The 20892-nt window shown below is 47.1% G+C and overlaps 1 pseudogene; it reads left to right on the top strand.

Annotated features, from left to right (window-relative positions):
• LOC124696707 overlaps nt 1-20613 on the top strand; it is a 73029-nt pseudogene extending 52416 nt beyond the window's left edge.
• The last annotated feature ends 279 nt before the right edge of the window (nt 20614-20892 follow it).

Raw genomic sequence — 20892 nt, 5'->3', positions numbered from 1 at the left:
TCCTCTTCTTCATGAAAGTGAGGCTAGAGATACTAACAAGTGGTGTCAGAGCCAGGTTGCCTTGCAGCCTGAGCATCTCCTGCTCCTCCCCTTCAAAGGGAAGGGAGCAGCCCCAGCCAGTAATAGCCTCAACTGCCCCTGGTTACTTCCCTCCGTCCGGGTTGTCGAGAAGCAGCTCGTCGGAAGCAACGCTCAGCCCCCCAGCAGCGAGCCATGTCCGACGGCCACTCTCAGCACATGGCTACCTCCAGCACGCGGCGTCGGCAGGAGGCCGATCGCGCCGCGGCAGAGGAGCGTGAACGAGTGGCTGCAGCAGCCGCTGCGGCGACAGCAAGGGCGTCGAGGCTGGCAGTGGCGGAGCTCGCAGCAGCCCGAGCGGAGGTAGAAGCAGCAGCGGCAGCGGAGGCAGCATGTGCTCCGTTTCTGCTGATGGTAGCGCCGATGGAGCGGCGCAGCAGGCGGCGCAGCGGGCGGGGCAGTGGGCAGTCGAGCACGCCCGCGCACCTCGGGATGGCGCTCCCAAAGGAGGTGCGCACAGCGGTGGCGACTGGGATGACCAAGACCGCGGCCTCTACGGGGTCCGGACGGTGGTCAGGGATGTGGGTTCCGGTCTTGGGTGGCCTACCCTCACCAAAACCAACTACGTCGAGTGGGCCACGATCATGAAGATCAGGCTCCAGGTGCGACACATGTGGGAGGCAGTCCACGACGGCGACGTCGACCATCATGAGGATCGAAGGGCGCTGAACGCCCTCATCGCTGCAGTCCCGGCTGAGATGCAGTTCTCGCTCTCCCACAAGCAGACTGCCAAGGAGGCTTGGGACGCCATCGCCGCGGCACGCATCGGCAGCGACCGTGCTCGCAAGTCCACACTGCAGGCACTTCGCAAGGAGTGGGAGAACCTAGCCTTCAAGCCAGGTGAGGACGTTGGTGACTTTGTTCTCCGTCTTAACACTCTGCTGCAGAAGATGGTGCAGTTCGGTGATGACGCCTACGACGAGGAGAGAGCTATCGAGAAGCTCTTTCGCTGTGTCCCCGAGAAGTACAAGCAGATGGCTCGCTCGATCGAGTCCCTGCTGGACCTCTCCACCATGACGATCGAGGAGGCGATAGGTCGCCTCAAGGTCGTCGACACCGACGAGCCACAATCTTCGCCGGGGCCCATCACCACCCGCGGGAAGCTGCTCCTCACTCGGGAGCAGTGGGATGCTGGCCACGGTGAGGGGAGCCTACTTCCCGCGGCAAGCCACGCAAGGCGCGGAAGGATGGCCATGCCAAGGCGCAAGGTGATGCCAGCGGAGGTGCCGCCGGCAAGCCCAAGCCGGCAAAGGACGACGCCTGCCACAACTGCGGCAAGCTTGGACATTGGGCCAACGAGTGCCGACAGCCACGACGTGGCCAGGCCCACGTCGCACTGGCGGGGGAGGAGGAGCCAGCTCTGTTCATGGCGCATGCCAGCATCGAGCCGTCTCCAGCGGCACCGACCGTAGTGGCTCTCCATCGTACCACTCTCCTCCACCTTGACGAGCTGAAAGCACACACCCTTCTCGGCAATTGCTCCGGCAACGACAAGACTGGCGGGTGGTGCCTCGACACCAGCGCCACCCAACACACACTACTAGAAAAAAGGCTTTCAGTGGCGCACCACATATAGCCATCAGTGGCGCACTAGTGGTGCGCCACTGTTATCACGCCACTGCTAACACATAGTAGTGGCGCACTAGTGGTGCGCCACTACTAGCCTAGATACCTTGGCGCACTGCACTGGTGCGCCATTGACATGCCCACCGGTGCGCCACTACTACTCCAAAGTGGTGCGCCACTGTTGGTCGGAGGCGATGCGCCACCACCGTGTAGAAGAGGTGCGCCAGCTGCTACGGTTTTGCGTGCGCCACCGGTCCAGCTAGTAGGTGCGCCCGCTGCTGCGTTAGTACGTGCGCCACTGCCCTCTCCGGGACGTGCGCCACTCGCTACTTATCCTTGTGCGCCACCGCTAGTCTCGGAGAGGATCACGGGCAGTGCGCCCATTGGATCGATAGCGGTGCCCCACTGCTACTTAGTGGTAGTGCGCCACAGATGGTCCACTAGTGCGCCACTGCTAGGATTTCGAATTTTTTTTTTTGTATCTTGGCAGGTATTTATACAGGTTGTATATGACAGTACAATAGCACAATACAGGATATATAACAGCATATAAACAACAGCACAGCTTATCCATACATAGTTCTTCACATTAGCCCCACATGATTCACAAGCATTCACATTAGAGGTTACAATGCAAGTTACGGTGTTACAAGTCACAAATGAGCTAGTAGTGGCACAAGGTCGATCATCTAAACTAGCATCACATAGAAGAGAGCTAGAGTCACTACTAGCACCGTCCCGATGAAAGTGGTCTTCATCCGGTTCCTCCTCCGCTCCGTCCTCTCTCCCGCCGGATAGCGTGCGTATCCGTCTTCGGCCTCCGCTCTAGTGGTGTACCCTTTGTAGCTGTTACCGCTAAAACGGTGAACCTGTCTCCGACACTCCTCCCGGTCGTTGTAGACTCCGGGAACCTTGCCCTTGTACACGACATACCACGTCATATCTGCGTACATATGCACAAGCCAAAGAAACATTAGTGCACGCTCATAGATGTTTGCAACGAATAAGAGCAAACTCAAAAACGATCCAAGTAGTATGAACTAAAAGGCATGCCTCATACATTGTTGGTCGGAACAAATATTAACATTTAGGGACGGAGTAAGTGAAACCAAGTAGGATGCACAATAGATTGATACTTGTGTCATCGCACCAGGTTCACTTACCCCTCCCCCAAGTGTATAGGTGACCAACATTCTAATCATCGGCATTTTGATATACCAAAGCAAATAGAAGAATGACAAGGGCCTCATACTTTGTCAGTCCAAACAAATATTAACATTTAGGGAAGGCGTCAGTGAAACCAAGTAGGATGCACAAGAGATTGATACTTGTGTCATCGCACCAGGTTCACTGACCCCTCCCCCAAGTGTATAGGTGACCAACATTCTAATCATTGGCATTTTGAGATACCAAAGCAAATGGAAGAATGACAAGGGCCTCATACATTGTTGGTCGAAACAAATATGAACATCCCGGGATGGCGTTAGTGAGGCCAGGTAGGATGCACAAGAGATTGATATTTGTGTCATCACACCAGGCTCACTAGCGACACCCCGGAGTGTACAGTTGACCGAACATTCTAATCATCGGCATATGCAAACAAAATTAACGACCAAATCAAGTGCGGAAAACGATAGAGCCATATATATAAGTTCACAAACATGCTGCAGTTTACGGTGTTCATTCCAAAACAAAACCTTGCAAGATATATACTATAGCAGCCAAATACAGACACAACACCAACTACATATTTACCATGAATTTCTTTGATCAGCCAAATGAAGCAAGTGTGCTATTTGTATGAACAGAACCACAAAACTAGATATGAACATGCCCACATTCAAGAATGGTTTCACCTTTTCCTCCTATTTTTTATAGTAGAATACAAGTTCAATAATCACTCAATACTGCTTGATATATTAATGTAAAATACCTTAAACAGAGTCATATATTCACCTTATCCTAATGTAATGCTAGCAGTATTGCTCCTCTAAGGAAAATTATATCCGCAAATTAAGTTTTAGCATGCACGCCAACCCACTTCTCAGCATCTAGGCCTAACACGCTGTTGAAATATATTGACCCACTTCACAGGTTCTCCTCTAAGGAGCAGCGAGTTCTTTTCTTTTTTGTGCTTAGATCATGTTTGGTGATAAGCATCAATATGTCCATTACCTTTGATTTTTCTTCTGATAACACACAGCAATACGAGCATACGAGTGCTACTATCGTGGATTGTAAAGCTCATGCCAAACAGGCTCTAGTGCACACACAGGAGAACAGATTCACAAGGCAGGTGCTAGGTGCATGTAAAAAATCCTAGCAGCAGAGGAGGGGGAGCAGCAGCAGTAAGAAACCTACCTTGGAAGGATGCGGTGGTGGCGTCAGCGGTCGAGGGCGGCACGGCGTGCTTCTCCCGCTGCTGCTCCAGGACGCTTGCGTGGCGTGCTGCTCCTCCGTGGCGAGGTCGGGGACGAGGTCGCGGACGAGGTGCTGCTCCTCCGCGGCGAGGTCGAGGACAAGGTCGCGAGACGAGGTGGGAGAGGCGGTCGCCGGCGGTAAATCGAGGAGGTGAGGCCACCGGTGGGAGGAGGGGATCGAGGTCGAGGGGATCTGGCCGCCGGGGTCGAGGAGGGGGCGTTGCTCAGGCGAGGGGTGGCGGCCGCCGGTGGGAGGTGGCGTCACTCAGGGGAGGGGTGGCAGCGCGAGGCAGATCGAGGGACGGCGGCGTCGCTCAGGGAAGGGAGGGACGGCGGCGTCGCTCAGGGCAGGTGGGATCTGGTCGAACGGGGGAAGAAAGGGAAATTTCACTAAGTCCCCTGACGCCTTAGCAATAGCGCACCTCTCGGGGTGCGCCACTATGAAGCTTAGCAATGGCGCACCTCTAGGGGTGCGCCACCGCTCTTTATGGCTGGGTCAAAAGAATAACGCGCGGGGGATTGACATATCCCGCTTAGTACCGCACCGGCTCTGTCCCTGGTTGGTTTGTGCCAAACCCCTGCCGGCCAGAGTTCGAACCCCGGCGGCCCCAATTTTTTTCCTTTTCTTTTTAAATTGATTTAACACTATAATAAACATCCAAAATAGCATAATACACCAAAATAAAAGGCATAAATAATTATAATTATGTAGAATATTTAAAATACTATAGAATCTAGAAAATATCCAAAAATATAAATTATATGTCTATTTTGATCGGTACAATGTGTAGATTAACAATATGACATCCATTATTCATACAAGAAAATGATACATATTATCTTTTCACAATCTTCTTGCCCTTCTTTCTCGCGGTTGAATAATTTAGCCCCGGAACTCCTAGACTTCTTCTCTTGAATGGACGGCCTTTAGGTAGGGTGGTCCTGCTTCTTCTTGTTGTGTATGGTTCTTCATCATCGTCGTCGTCATCTTCCATCTTCGGATCGCCGTACTGGTCAAAGTCTAGCTCATTGGCGGCTCCATCCATTCCGATGATGCTCCTTTTGCCTCTCCTCACGACAACACGGCTGGGCTTTTGCGGGTCGGTAATGAAGAAGCATTGGTCCACTTGGGAAGCTAGTACCCATGGCTCATATTTCGCGGTGACCTTTGCATTTCAAATCCCTGCAAACAAACACATGCAACACATGTGTGGATCGGAGGCTTTGCATATACAACACATGTGGAGGCTTCGCATACAACACACATGCACGTGATCGAGACGCTTTTCGCGCATGCGCACATACGTGTGTGTGCAAGACGATCGGAACCGGTCACACACAAAGCATAAAACCAACAAAGTTACCGATACGGCGAGACCTAGAGTGTTGGATGAGGTAAAAAGTTGAGATTGAGTAGGGTATTAAGCTAAGAAAGCTTCACCATTACTTACCTATTAAGCTAAGACATAGCAATGGCGCACTACTAAGTGGTGCGCCACTGCTACGCCTCTCATCTCTAAAAAGGGGCTCTGGCCACCCCCTAGCACTGGCGCACCTAATGACATGCGCCATAGGTAACCTATGTAGCAGTGGTGCACCACGGCGAGTGCGCCATTGCTAAGCCTATCATCTCTAAACGGTCTCTCGGACACCTCCTAGCGAGTGGCGCACCTCTACAACGTGCGCCATAGGTAAGGAATGTAGCAGTGGCGCACCACGGAGACGTGCGCCACTACTAGGTTGGGGGAGGATCCGGCCTCCTGTCACCACTTACTTATGGCGCACCGAGAATCAAGGTGCGCCACTACTACTTTTGTAACAGTGGCCCACCGTTTTGTGGTGCGCCACTGCTAAGTAGTAGTGGCGCACGGCAGCCATGGTGCGCCACTGATGGCAGTCTTACGGCTAGGCCTTTTCCTAGTAGTGACATGACCGGCCGACTGGAGTTCTTCGCCGAGCTCGACTCCGACGTGCGAGGCTCCGTCAAGTTTGGGGTTGCCTCCGCCGTGGAGATCAAGGGTGTTGGCTCCATCATTGTCGCCGCCAAGACTGGAGAGCACCGGCTGCTCACCGGTGTCTACTACATCCCCGCGCTGAGGAACTCCATCATTAGCCTGGGACAGCTGGATGAGAATGGCTCCTGCGTGCTGATCGAGAACGAAGTTCTGCGCATCTGGGATCGCCACCGTCGCCTGCTTGCCATGGTAAGCAGAGACACAAATCACCTCTATGTTCTTGATGTGCAGGTGGCAGAACCCCTCTATCTCGCTTCTCGTCGGGAGGACGAGGCGTGGCAGTGGCACGAGCGCTTCGGGCACCTTCACCTCGAGGCCCTGAAGCGGCTCAGTACCACGGAGATGGTGCGAGGCATGCCGTGCCTTGACCATGTGGAGCAGTTCTGCGACGTTTGCATTTCGATGAAGCAGAGATGACTCCCCTTTCCCCAGCGGGCGAGCTTCAGAGCCAAGGAAAAGCTGGAGCTCGTGCACGGGGACTTGTGTGGCGCGGTGACACCGGCCACACCAGGAGGACAACGCTACTTCCTGCTGCTCGTCGATGACCTCTCCCGCTACATGTGGGTGGTGCTCCTCGGCAGCAAGGGAGAGGCAGCGGACGCCATCAGGCGCTCGCAGGTTGCTGCGGAGGCGGAGTGCGGCCGCAAGCTGCGCGTGCTGCGTACCGACAACGGCGGCGAATTCACAGCGACTGAGTTCGCGTCGTACTGCGCTGATGAAGGCATCCAACACCACTACGCGCCTTGCAGCCCGCAGCAGAACGGCGTCGTCGAGCGGCGCAACCATACGGTTGTGGGGATGGCTCGGGCCCTCCTCAAGCAGAGAGAGATGCTGGTTGTCTTCTGGGGAGAGGCGGTGCTGACAGCCGTCTACATCCTCAACCGCTGGCCTACTAAGGTGCTCGACGGTAGGACGCCATACAAGGCTTGGCATGGGCGAAAGCCGGCAGTCTCCCACCTGCGGGTCTTCGGTTGCCTCGCATTCGCCAAGGAGCTAGGCCACATCGGCAAGCTCGACGACAGGAGCACTCTGGGAGTGTTCATTGGCTACTTGGAGGGCTCGAAGGCCTACCGCATCCTCGACCCCAAGACACAGCGCGTGCGCATGTCGCGAGACGTCGTGTTCAACGAAGGGCGAGGATGGGCATGGGGCAAGGAGGTGGAGGACAACTCGACTTTGACGTATGACGACTTCATTGTCGAGTACGTCCACTTCGAGGCAGCCGGGGGAGTAGGCAGCTCTTCTTCAATAAGCTCGCCTATCTCCATCGACCCCGGTGGTTGCTACACCACCATAGCCAGCTTCGCCACATACTCCAACACCGGCAGTCACTCCTCCGGGCACGTCTACACCATCTCATGTTGAGCACAGCCTGGTGGAGTTCGCTTACCCGCTCTCTCACGACGGGGAGCGCATCGACGCGTGTCATGGCGGCGAGCCGCTGCGGTACCTTCTCCGCGACCAGCTGGTGCCGGGACAGGTGCCACGCGACCTGGAGGCGCAGCTGCAGCTTGCGCGTGATGACGGCGAGCCTCAGTCCTTTGCAGAGGCTGAGAGAGACGCAGCATGGCGTGCTGCCATGCAGTTGGAGATGGATGCGGTCGAGAAGAACCGCACCTGGGAGCTTGCTGACCTCCCTAGTGGTCACCGCGCGATCACTCTCAAATGGGTGTTCAAGCTGAAGAGGGATGAAGCCGACGCCATCGTCAAGCACAAGGCTCGCTTGGTGGCACGAGGCTTCTTGCAGCAGGAGGGGGTCGACTTCGACGACACCTTCGCTCCCGTGGAACGGATGGAGTCCGTGCGACTCTTTGCGCTCGCTGCCCAGGAGGGCTGGCGTGTCCCTCACATGGATGTCAAGTCTGCCTTCCTCAACGGTGACTTGAAGGAGGAGGTCTACATGCAGCAGCCGCCGGGATTTGCGATTCCCGGCCAGGAGGGCAAGGTACTCCGCCTGCAAAAGGCTCTCTATGGCCTGCGGCAGGCACCACGGGCGTGAAATGCCAAGCTGGATTCCACGCTGAAGGCAATGGGCTTCAAGCAAAGCTCGCGCGAGGCGGCCGTCTACCGACGGGGCAGTGGAGGAAACACCCTGTTGGTGGGCGTCTATATCGACGATTTGGTGATAACTGGCATCAAGGATGCAGAGGTGGCAGCATTCAAGGAAGAGATGAAGGCCACCTTCCAGATGATTGATCGGGGGCTCCTCTCCTTCTATCTGGGGATCGAGTTGCACCAGGACCACTCCGGGATCACGCTTCGGCAGACCGCCTACGCCAAGCGCATCTTTGAGCTAGCTGGGCTCACTCGAGTGCAACCCAACCCTCACTCCGATGGAGGAGAGGCTGAAATTGAGCCGCGACAGCACGACGGAGGAATTGGATGCCACACAATACCGACGTCCTGTGGGGAGCCTTCGCTATCTCGCCCACACACGGCCGCACATGGTGGACAGCAAGTCCGCTCTGGCCCTAACGAAGAACCCCGTTTTCCATGAACGGAGCAAGCACATTTAGTTGAGACATCACTTCATCCGAGGTTACATGGAGGATGGGAGCATTAAGGCAAGCTACATCAACACCACGGATCAGCTCGCAGATCTGCTCACCAAGCCTCTTGGGAGGATCAAGTTCCTCGAGCTCTGCTCCCGGATCGGGGTGGCTCAGCGCTCCCGCAAGACGGCGTACAAGACTTAGGGGGAGAATGATGAATAAGTCATTGTATTCTGGTCTCTGTGGAGAGGCTGCTGCACATGGTCCTTTGGAGGACTGGTTGCACTATACATGGTCCTGTGAAGGACTGCTGTTAGCATAGGAAAGTATCTTTGACTGCCTTTAGGGGCATCAAGGACTAGCAGTTAGCAGCACCCTTGACTGCTTTTAGGGGCATCAAGGACTGGCTAGCATCTTAGCATATTCGTGGCTGGCTAGCAGCTATATATCTGTATCCCCAACCCTCAGGTTGGTCATGGCATTGTGTGAGATGTGTGAGAAATAAACCAACAAAAGTTGCCCCAACTCTCCTAGTGTCATCCTCTTCATGAAAGTGAGGCTAGAGATACTAACACCTAGCGGCTTGACGCAAATGGGTCGAGGCATCGACGCCTACCCATTTCGAGCCCAAATTTGGGATGGGAATGCGTGCGTGGGCGCACGCGCCGCGGACCACTCGTGTGTGCCCTGCTTATTCCTCGGGCACACCTGGCAACCAAACAGCTGCTTCGCCGGCATCGACACCCTTGACACCGACGAGGAAAAATAGGGGGCTGCAAGTGGCATCTGACAGCACGGGCTCCAGCCCAGGCGATGAAGCCTACGTACTAGTTTTTAAATTAGATGAACGGATAATGTTCTTCCTCTTGTTTCTCCATATAAATGGCGTTTTCCATCAATGAATAATGTTATTGGACAATATATGGGTCTAGCTACCTATTCTGGCCCATGGGGCCCATTAGCCCAAGTGGCATGGGATGGTATATAAGCTGAGGCTGGTCTGTAAGAAACCCTAAGATAGAACATAGCAGCTGTTGGCTGCTGCCCCAATGGTGAGCCACTCTTCCTCTTCTACGTGGTATCAGAGCCACTAGCGACGGTGGTGGCTGTGCCGGCGACAACCAGGGTGGCGATGATGGTGCTCCTGTTGTGGCTTTTCTAAAGGGCAAGCGTGGGGTGGTGCGGGATCTCTCGGCAACAGATCCAAAGGAGGTTGAACGCAGTGGTGCTTGTGGTGAAGTTTTGTTGCTATGATTGGAGATGGAGGATGATCTAGCCATGGCCAAGGTGCAAAGACAACAGATGGGGCATCTTCTGCTACTTCTGGGGGCAGGCAACCCCACACAGGGAGATGTAGTATAAGCTTGAGGTCATGCCAAATATGATCAATCTCGATGGGGTTGGAAGTTATCTGAGTTGGTGGTCCAGGAGGGACATGCTGATTCTAAGGACGAAGTCGATGGAGGGGTACGTGTTAGGAAAGGTTCTTGAGCCTGAAGAGAAAGAAAAAGGAGGGACATGAATGGAAGAAATGGAATGCTACGGATTCACTAGTTCTCACTTGGCTGCTGAATTCTTTGACACCTATTGTTGTTGTTGCAACATCAGTGGATGCTCTTTCCACATCAACAGAGGTATGGGATGCCTTGTCAAAGATGTATTCGGGCAAGGGAAATGTCATGCTGGTCCCCCAAATTGATGACACAATACATGATTTGACTCAAGGTGAGAAATCAATAATGACTTACGTGGGAGAGTTGAGACGTGCATGGGAAGATCTGGATCACCTTGCCCCCTTGGTGTTGCCTCATTCTGAATGTGTGGCAGTCATTGAAGAAGTGGATTGAGGACAAAAGGGTGATGAAATTTTTTAAGGGACTAAATCTTGCATTTGAGGGGAGGAGGGTTGCGCTTATGCATCTGCATCTTCCTCAGTTGCCTACACTGGAAGAGGCAATTGCAGCCATGGCACAAGAAGGAACTAGGCTGAAACAAATGGAGAAAGTGGAGCTAGTACCTAAACTAGCTTGCTATGTGTCAAATAAGCAGGAGGCACGTGATTGCTGCAATTGTGGAATAAATGGGCATCTAAATAACATTAAGCTCGATAATTGATGTATACCATGAATGTCCCACATTTCTTATCAATCGTATGCCCTCAAGAATACTAGATATGAAATATCCTTCTGAACTATTACCAGGAGAGAATAAGTTTGTGGTTCCTTCAAGGTGTTTGGCTGCACTGGCTTTGTTCGTGATCACAGGCCCTCGGTGCCAATACTTGACCCTAGAGCTATTAAGTGCATCTTCATTGGCTATCCTGCGTGACAACAAGGATATAAATGTTGGAGTACCTCTGAAGTGGCACACATTTGTAAGCCTTGATGTTACTTTCTGGGAATATGACCCCTTTTATGGTGAAAAAACAGATTTGAGTGCTATATTTGAAGGGCTTGACTAGCCACTAAATATTGTTGGTTAAGAGGGGGAGAGTGCATGTGGCGGCAGTGCAAGAAACAACATCTCTCCTCGGGTGGAGTAACAACCTCTGATATTTGGGTCAATACTACTTGTTATACAAGAATTGCCACAAGCTAGAAGTTGGCCAAAGCCAAATGAAGAGCATGATCTTCGTGTGTACTCACGGGGACCAAGGATATAAGAATAGGTGGAGTACCATGCATAATAACAAGGGGAACAACAACCGTAGGGGGGGGACATGCTGATTTTCTTGAGGTCAGCTGGCAATACAATGGAATCGTTGGATTTGCCTATTGCTTTAAGGAAGGGGACAAGAGCAGCTACCTTGAAAGAAATAGATAGATATGGCTTGGTACACAACATCACTAACTATTTATCATATGAAGCTTTATCCCCGTCATACAAGGCATTTGTAGCGTCTCTTTAGTCTATTGCAATTCCAACATATTGGAGGGCAGCCAAGCGGGATCAGAAGTGGTTTGCAGCTATGGACGAATAATTGGAGGCATTGAGGAAGAACATGACTTGGGAATTGACTACTCTTCCTAAGGAAAGAATGCAGTGAGTTGTAAATGGGTATATATTGTAAAACAGTGTCCTGAAGGAAAGATAGAGAGGTACAAAGCGAGATTGGTATATATTGTAAAACAGTGTCATATAAGGCATTTGTTGCGTCTTGCAATTCCAACAGATTGGAGGGCAGCCAAGCGGGATCTGAAGTGGTTTGTAGCTATGAAAGAACAACTAGAGGCATTGAGGAAGAACAAGACTTGGGAATTGACTACTCTTCCTAGAGGAAAGAATGCAACCATTTGTAAATGGGTCTATACTGTAAAATATAATAAAACGGAATTGACTATGATGAAACATTCGCACCTGTGGCAAGGATGAATAGAGTAAGGGTCCTGATCTCATGTGCAACAAACTTTGGATGGCCATTACACCAGCTGGATGTGAAAAATGCGTTCCTACATGGTGATCTACAAGAAGATGTTTACATGGAGATTCTCCCGGGCCTAGCATTAGCTGAAACCGAAGGTAAAGTGTGCAGGCGAAAGAAGTCGCTCTATGGATTAAAACAATCTCCTAGAGCTTGGTTTGATCGATTTAGAAGAGCTGTGTGCGAGATGGGATATGGACAGCGTAGTGGGGACCACACTGTATTCTATAGACATTCAAATCAGAAAATAACAATTCTAGCCGTCTACATGGATGACATTATAATCATAGGAGATGATATCGATGTAGCAGAAATAACAAGGGTAAAAAATTGTTTAAGCCAAGCCTTTGAAGTCAAAGATCGAGGGCAACTTAGATACTTTATTGGAATAGAGGTGGCAAGGTCAAAGAAGGGAATAGTTCTATCACAACACAAGTATATCTTGGACCTTCTAAGTGATATGGGGATGATGGAATGCCGTGTAGCTCCAACACCCATGGATCAAAATCAAAAGGTAATAGCTCAATGCGGCGAACTCATAGACAATGAGTGATATTAGAAAGTGGTAGGAAGATTGTTATACCTATGTCACACAAGACCAGATATTACATATGTAGTCGGTGTAGTGAGCAGATATATGCATGAGCCAAGAAATGGCACATGGACGTTGTTCATCGAATCCTAAGATATTCGAAAGGAACTCCAGAAAAAGGTTTATGGTTTGAAGCAAATGGATATCTAACAGTTGATGGTTATAGTGATGCCAACTGGGCAAACTGTTTAGAAGGTCAACCTCTGGTTATTGTGTATTTGTTGGGGTTAACTTGTTAGCATGGAGAAGCAAAAAACAACCACTAGTATCAAGATCAACTGCAAAAGCAGCATAGCCATGTCTTTAGGATTAAGTGAGATGCTATGAGCTATGTTACATGGCAGGGGATACAGATATGGGGATACGAATACATCGATACAGCGAAACGGCATTTTCTGAAATAGATTTACGGGATACGGCGAGTATATGCATAATTTCATTAGAAATCACGACCGGTAACCAATATTTAGAGGATGAGAAAATTAATGTTAATGAAATAGCCAATCTTTTTTCATTCGTGGTGATCTGAAGGAGTAGTTTCCTTTCCTAGTCCCAACTCGTTGTATATACATCAACATGAGGTCTTGAGGTGGGCTTTGGATCGAATGGTATATGCAACAGGCCCGGTCGTACGTATCCCTAAGGTATCACCTGCGTGTCCCGGCCGAATTTTGATTTTTTTTCTTTATTTTTATTCAAAAATACGGGATACTCTAGGATACGCGTATCCCAAACGTTTTCTTGTGTATCCCCGTCTTGGTGCAGTATGCTGCACCGATATATGGGACGTATCCTGCAACATAAGCTATGGGTAAGAAACCTTCCGAGTGACTTGAAGATCTTAAAGGCTGGACACTTGAACATATGGTGTGCGTATGGTGTGATAACAAGTCAGCAACATGCATAGCAAACAATCCAGCATGATAGGACAAAGCACATTGAGATTCACAGATTCTTCATTAAAGAGAAGTTAGATGCTAGAATTATCAGATCAACTATGTGAGCAGAGGGCAACAGATCGTTGATTGTCTAACAAAAGGTTTAGCTGCATACAATGGGGAGGACACGACCCGAACAGACCAGAACTGTCACTTTTGGTGTACGATATGGGTTGGGCCGCTGGAGATGCCCTTATATCCTAGAGACTCAGATGAACTCATGTGTTCTGAGCACTTATAAATTTCCATGAACCAAGAACACATTTGTGCCCCGAGAAATAAATTAAATTTTGATTCTCCAGAAGACCAAAGTTTTTTTTACATGGGGAAGGAACGGAACTTCCACAAAAGCGTTAAACCACACAAAAAGAATTGGATGTTTGCATGTCTTAACTTGTGACATTTGGTACATTTGAATTTCCTTGAAAATACTATTTACTTAGCGCAAACTACTGTAGGCCAGTATTTTCTTTTATCATATTATTGTTAGATAATATACTAATGTAGTGTCATGAAGTGCAAACTACTGTATGCCAAACTACTTAGCTCAAACTACTGTAGGCCATGTAGTGCATGTATTAATTAGGACCACCAGGTATGACCAGATTAGATTTGTCTGAGTGTTAGTCCATTGATCATAACAAGTGCTGGATCTTATTCCAAAGAAGTTATGGCAAAGTATTTGTCTGCGTGCTAATATGTTCGATACATATGCTGCTACTAACATGCAAACTTGATGCATTCCTTAGGTTGAAGATATCAGCAAAGAATTTCCTGTGGCTTCAGAAAGAGCCAGGTTGATTTTTGGAGTCCATATGCCAACTCTCCCTGCATTAAGAAAGTATGTATTGACATGCCCAAGCCTTCTTACATATTTCAGTAACACCAGTCACTAAATGTGACTTATTTTGCACCTTGTGAACTCAGAGAATATGGGGAACTGTTGATAAGTTGTGGTTTACTTGGAGAAGCTCTGAACGTTTTCAAAGATCTCGAATTGTGGGATAATCTCATCTATTGCTATCGGTATGAATTTCCACGTGCAAAGTAGCTCAAGTTCTTCCAGCTGAAACCGCCCTGTAATAACTTAGTCTTCGATATTTGGCAGATTATCGGGCAAACTTGCGGATGCAGTTAGTCTAATAAATACTCGGCTCTCGATTACACCCAATGACCCAAGATTATGGTAAGTAGATTTGGAGATTATTTTGGATTTATTTGGGTGGGATATATTATATTTTTAATAAGAGTTGCAGATAATATTTTTCATCCCCTCTTCCAGAGTTTGCTATGCTTAAATCAGCTTTTGTATTTATTTACTTTTTTCTTGATTTTCTTGATTTTCCACTACAAAAAAGAACAGAAATGATATTATTACTAGTATGGTGGCAGACTTGTCCCTGTTTATGCACTTTATAGATACTTTTCTCACCATGCATCAGTCACCCCACAAGTGGGAAGTGAAAACATGCATCATTCATCCCCATGGATCCATCCTTGACTCGGTGGCCTCTCTTTGCTTCATTCCGTCGTCATCTTGCTCCATGTCCTGTTGTTGTGCCATGCGGTCATGTGCGCCTTTCTGGTAACTTAGGGTTATTTCCATGTGGGATGATTCTGCTCAAGCTTGTGCTATTTTGTATTTCTCTTGGCACCAAATAGGTAATTTCTGTTTGTTGTTGAATAGCTTTATTTTTATTTAGGTGTTCACTTGGTGATGCTACAAATAACGACGATCATTATAAGAAAGCATTGGAAGTCTCAAATAAAAAATCCGCTCGAGCTCTGGTATTCTTCTCTCTTGTTTTGCTCACCAGCCTCTTGTTGTGTTACTAGTGCATAATTTCATGGGAAGTGGTCTTACATTCTCTTGTCTTCTGGTGTAGCGCTCTCTGGCTCGTAGTGCGTACAACAAAAATGACTTCTATGCATCCAAATTTTTTTGGTAAAATAATACATTTAAGCTACATGTATGTTTACAGTTGTTACTTGCTTGAAAATCACTTACTTTAGAGCTTTGGGCAGGGAATCTGCATTGGCATTGAATTCGTTGCATCCAGATGGCTGGTTTGCCTATGGTACATCCGCATGGAAGGTAACTTTTTTGAAACAGTTTTGTATGGATGTTTTCTTACTACCTATATATAAATATATTTTGCCGGGTGATATGGATATGTGATTATTCAGTAAGTCACTACAAGAATGTATTCTTCTACTATCAGAGATTTGTCTGTTGGGAGTATAGCCAGTACTGTGCAATTTCTTACTTTGATTTAGGTTCCCACGCCCCTCATTGTGCTCTAATTTATTTTCTTAGATCCCATGACACATATTATAGTATTTCTGCCCTTGCACAATTATCTTTTCTTTGCCAGTGGCATCAACTGGGACATGCATCATGAGATAATTTTATTTTATAGTTATTTGCTTTGATGAATGAGGGAGGACTTGCGAACATATTTTATGACCTGCTGCACAAAAATAGCCACGAAAACAGGATTTTTTGTTAACTAATCTGTAAGATAGGAAGATGCTAGTTAGGCGAACGGGATTATCATAATCCGCGAAAATGCCAGACGAAGGTTTCTTCTGTTAGAATTATATACATTGTATGTGTGTAGCTTAGGGCCAGTCTAGGGTAAGCCCATGTATATGCTAGGTTACATGTCTCTGGATCAAGCGATCGAAAAATTGAGTTGGAAAAGTGACATCTTGCAGGGCTAGTCAATGCAGTGCTTGCCTTAATGTTGATTGTGCCCACAGACAACATGTTTTTCTGTTCTCACCATTTATCCTTCTGCCTGGTCGCGAACTTCTGTCCACCGTAATAATTGTGTGCATTTCATCGTGTCTGGATTTTTCCTTTGCAGGTGCTTCAATATATTTGGTTGCTCATATCATAACAGATGAACATTCTTTATATTCATTATTGCAAAAAAAACCAAGTTGAACAGGCATCAGCTGTTGTCTTGTTTTGTTCATACAGGATAAAGATCTTGAGAAGGCTGTGGATGCTTTTAGTCGTGCTGTGCAGATAGATCCTGAAAATGGAGAAGCATGGAACAATATAGCATGCCTGTATGCTCACCCTTCTATATTTATTCCTTCATTACTATGTTGTAGTGGTGATGGCTTCAGGTGTCCTATGTCCGTATTTCATTTCATTCACCTCATAGTTGCACTTCGCTTCCCTCCCTTTGCACTGTTGATGTTTCTTTATTTCAATTGAACACTTCAGTTCACCAGGTCAAACTAGCGTCAGAACAATGTTCATTTTGACATGTTCACCTTATTGGATAGTGCTATGTTGCATCTTGATCTAAGAATAGCCAGCTTTCATAAAAAAGGCACATAGTGACTTGTGTATAGGCTTATTTGGAAATTATAGTGTACCAACATGCAAGTCAAAGCTGCTACATAAGATGTAATGCTAAGGTGGGGTTACATGTTCTGGAGAAGGAAGAACCACTCTTCTTGGTTTTGTGTACTTGTTGAGTCAAGAAACATTCGTGATATTTTGATTATTATGAAACCACCACAATTTTTATTTTTGTGACATAGATTTGTTGGAAATTCTTTCTTCCTGTTGTACGCTGGTACGTGGCTAGATGGTTTACGTGTGCTGCAAAGGCCTCAGTCCTTGTATTGCATAGTGGTATATAGGATACAAGATCAGTACATAGGTAAGTCGGTTTGGACCTGACAGCCCGCTAGTTACTAACCGAGATGACAAAATAAAGTTTGCTAATGGTACCATAGCTTAGTTCTTAGGTTTACATCTTGATTAAGTACTACTAATGACAATAAATAAACCTACTAGATTAAATCCTAAGCAAGGTTTAATTTTCTCACAAGATTTTCTCTTATCATTATCTAATATAGTCAATTTTCCAGGCACATGATTAGAGGAAAGAGTCAAGCGTCAGTCCAGGCATTCAGGGAGGCTGTTAAATTCAAGTGTGTATCAGCTCCTATTACATATGTTTTTTAAGTAAATTGTTTCTTATTAAAATTAAATCATTTATAGGAGGACTAGCTGGGAACTTTGGGAAAATTACAGTAAGGTTGCTTTCGACACAGGCAATATTCAACTGGTAAGAAATATATTGATCTCAAGATTTCTAGATTTCTCAGTTGAAGCTGGCAGTTATAATTTCAGCTGGTCACACACATCAGTACACCCACCTTTATGCGATCTGATCCTGACTTTATACTCCTTAATTATATTTTGTTTTTGTTGACGGGAATAGGGCACATGAGAACCCTGCTGTTAGTATAATATATCTAAATAAGCAAATAGGTTTGTACTATACTAGATAATTACAAAAATAGATAAGAAACTACTCCCGCCACTGGGTGAAGTCAAAACTGACTTGCTGCAATGCTCTTCCCGTGGCCTTTGGAAACTTGGCTTGTATTATCATACTTACAGATATGTAATGGTTTTTTTTCCTTTGTTCAGTGTAATGCCATTTGTAAACGATGGTACTCAAGAGGTTAATAGTAGATGTCCATATTATACCAAGTTTGTTAATCTCATGAAGTAGATAGCTTTCCTCCATGTCTCCCTGTGGGATGGACATGTTCTCTCATTTGAATATCTGAATATCTCAGGCCTAGACGCCAGATATAATGTGTTGTAGAATGACATAAAATAATGCATAGTATCCTGTGCAGACACTTGAAGCTATTAAAATGGTATTAAATTTGTCCTTCAACAAGCACTTCAATGTTGATTTATTGGACAAGGTGATGACCACCCTCGAAGAACAAGGTACACATCTGAATGATACTCAAGACGAAAAATCCGGAGGTAACACTTCAGATGATTCAAATAAAGAGACCAGGCAATCGAGTCAATTGTTTGATATAATTGGCAACATCCTTGAGCAGGTTCGTAAGCTACTAGTTGGATTTCATCTTTATTCCCACATTGATCTGCAGTTTATCTGATTGGTTGTGTTTGTAGATTGTAGAAAGTGGGGCTAGCAATCCGGAGATATGGGGATTATATGCTAGATGCCAGCAAAGCAAGGGCAACCTCACGAAATGTTCTAATGCTTTGTTCACGCAAGTTCAATATCTCCAGGTTCATAAACTAAGTCCACACCGAATGAATTAATGTTTTAATATGATTATATACTCTTTTATCTCTTTTCTTCTTGATTTATATATGTTTTAATGTTATAATTATGGTACATATTATTTCTATCCAGTAGGCTGCTTAGGCAATTGCAGGTATGTGATTATTCACGTAAGGTACACACATTTGTACTGGGCAAATATTGAATTGCTCCCTTAATGTTAGATGTATATGTCCACTATCTATTAAGTAGCACTGACTTTGATGGATACAATAGCCATTAATTCGTACAAAAAGTATTTGAAAATTTGAATGCTGCAAGAGCTGACTGTTATTTTCTTGTTGACTCCAGGTAATCCTATTTCATTGTTACTTTCTACTTATAACAGCTTGTGTCTCGTATTGTTTGTGTTCTGTTACCCCTTATCTTTTCTCATCATCTTAGTGATTGCTGTCCTCACAGGGATCAGAATTATTTCATGACTATAAGAAGTTCACGAAGTTTGCTCAAGCTTCTGTGCAGCTTTGCAAGGTCTACATGGAAATTTCTTCCACGACTAGAAGCAAACGGAAACTATTGTTAGCTGAGATGCATCTTAAAAGCTCCTTGAAACAGGTACCTGACTTTTTGTTTCACTGCCCACTATGTCTAGTTCTTGAGGAAAAGTCGTAAAATCTTAACCATTCCAGCACCTATATCGCTTAACAGCTAATTTTGAAAAAGAAAGTTCATATAACCACCATGATAGTGGACTGTGTGTCGGAAACCCAAATCTTACCCCTTGGGCTCTTCACAGCCTTTGTAACCGCCCGCACCCACATTTCAATGCTGATGAGGCAAAGAAACATTCTGTAACTCAGCCATGTAGCAGATGAACGCAGCACGAGTTGAGGCTGACCAGCTGGTATAGAGCATGCTCTCACAGTCTCGCGCGCCCCTTCTCGCCATCCTGCTATTGTTTTTCTTGCAAGAAAGCTTTCTGGTTGCTGCCGTTGTTACTGCTGTCCGCCTCATCCGAGCACCCCATAATGGAGCGGTGAAGAATGGATAATGTTTGGTGAGTAGCCAAGGAACTGAAGCAGCTCTCAAACAAGTCCATGTGAAGTGTGAACACCACTAAGCATTGAGGTGTGGTTCAAAGCAATGGCACCGATGATGGTACGGCTGCATAGGATCATTGCCTTGTGCTATCCTACAGTGTGGGATCACGCTGTTACGACGACTACGATGAATTATGCTGCTATCAACCTGGTTTGGCAGTTTGCATGTGCAACTGAAAGTTTAGCCGCTGTTTATCTTTTTCACTCCGCACTTTTTTAAAATTTGAGGACCGAGGGTTTGATCCCCACTGGAGATTTGCTTTGTAATTGGTTGAGTTGAAAGGTGAAGTGGGCTGAACTGAGTTCGAGCGACTTGTGAGGTTGCGCCTTATACTGCCTAGGTCAGGCTCAAACCACGATTTATCCATCCGTCCATCCGCCTTATACTCATTGGTGCTTCTCTTCCTCGTCAGCGCTGTCATATGGGAGCAAGCGGTCAGTAAGGCTGTTAAGAGCCCCCAAGTGTGAAATCTCAGCTTTCAGACACAGGCTGCCCATAGATTGGTGGTGAAGTGATGTGGATACCTCAACAGTTGTGGTTTTCCAATATTTACTCTTAATTCCTGAGTGAAGGCAAGGATGTAGAGTTTAGTTATCTTCAACTACAAAGCTTAGTTTATGGACATGTGGAACACATAGCATCAGCAACCTGCGAGTTGACACGACGAAAAGAAAACCACGCCATTTATAGTAGCTGGCCTATTTATCTCACTACTGCGAGTTGAGAATTTTAAACTGATACTAAAATATTGAGAACATCAGCTGTTCTTATGTTTCATTTCCTTCCCCAAAACAACTAACTGTAAGATCTTATGTTATGCAGGCAATGGACTTCGTAGGTACAGGGGAGTATAAAGAACTTGATGAGTGCCTTGCTGAATTACAAGACCTGATTGGTGCTACCTAGACTTACAGAGAAAACAACAAGCGGAGGGGGCCGATATGGCGGAGGATTCGCACGAGTCGTCGCTCGATTCACTCAAAGTGTTCTGGTAACGCGGTCTTCTTAAGGTGGAGGGTGGCCGGAATCACGTGGTATGCGATTTCCAGCCGTGCTACCAAACAAGTTTAATGGAATCAGGTCGCCGTGTCAAAGAATGGGCTAGCCAAACACGATTCTCGAGTCGGGACCTAGATGATTCTTGGAAGGAGCTCAAATAGAACTTTTCACACGTGTTTTCTTTCT

Source organism: Lolium rigidum, chromosome 3, assembly GCF_022539505.1.
Source record: "Lolium rigidum isolate FL_2022 chromosome 3, APGP_CSIRO_Lrig_0.1, whole genome shotgun sequence".
NCBI lineage: Eukaryota > Viridiplantae > Streptophyta > Magnoliopsida > Poales > Poaceae > Lolium > Lolium rigidum.
Note: the sequence above shows the minus strand (reverse complement) of the source record. Positions and strands in the feature narration are given on the sequence as shown.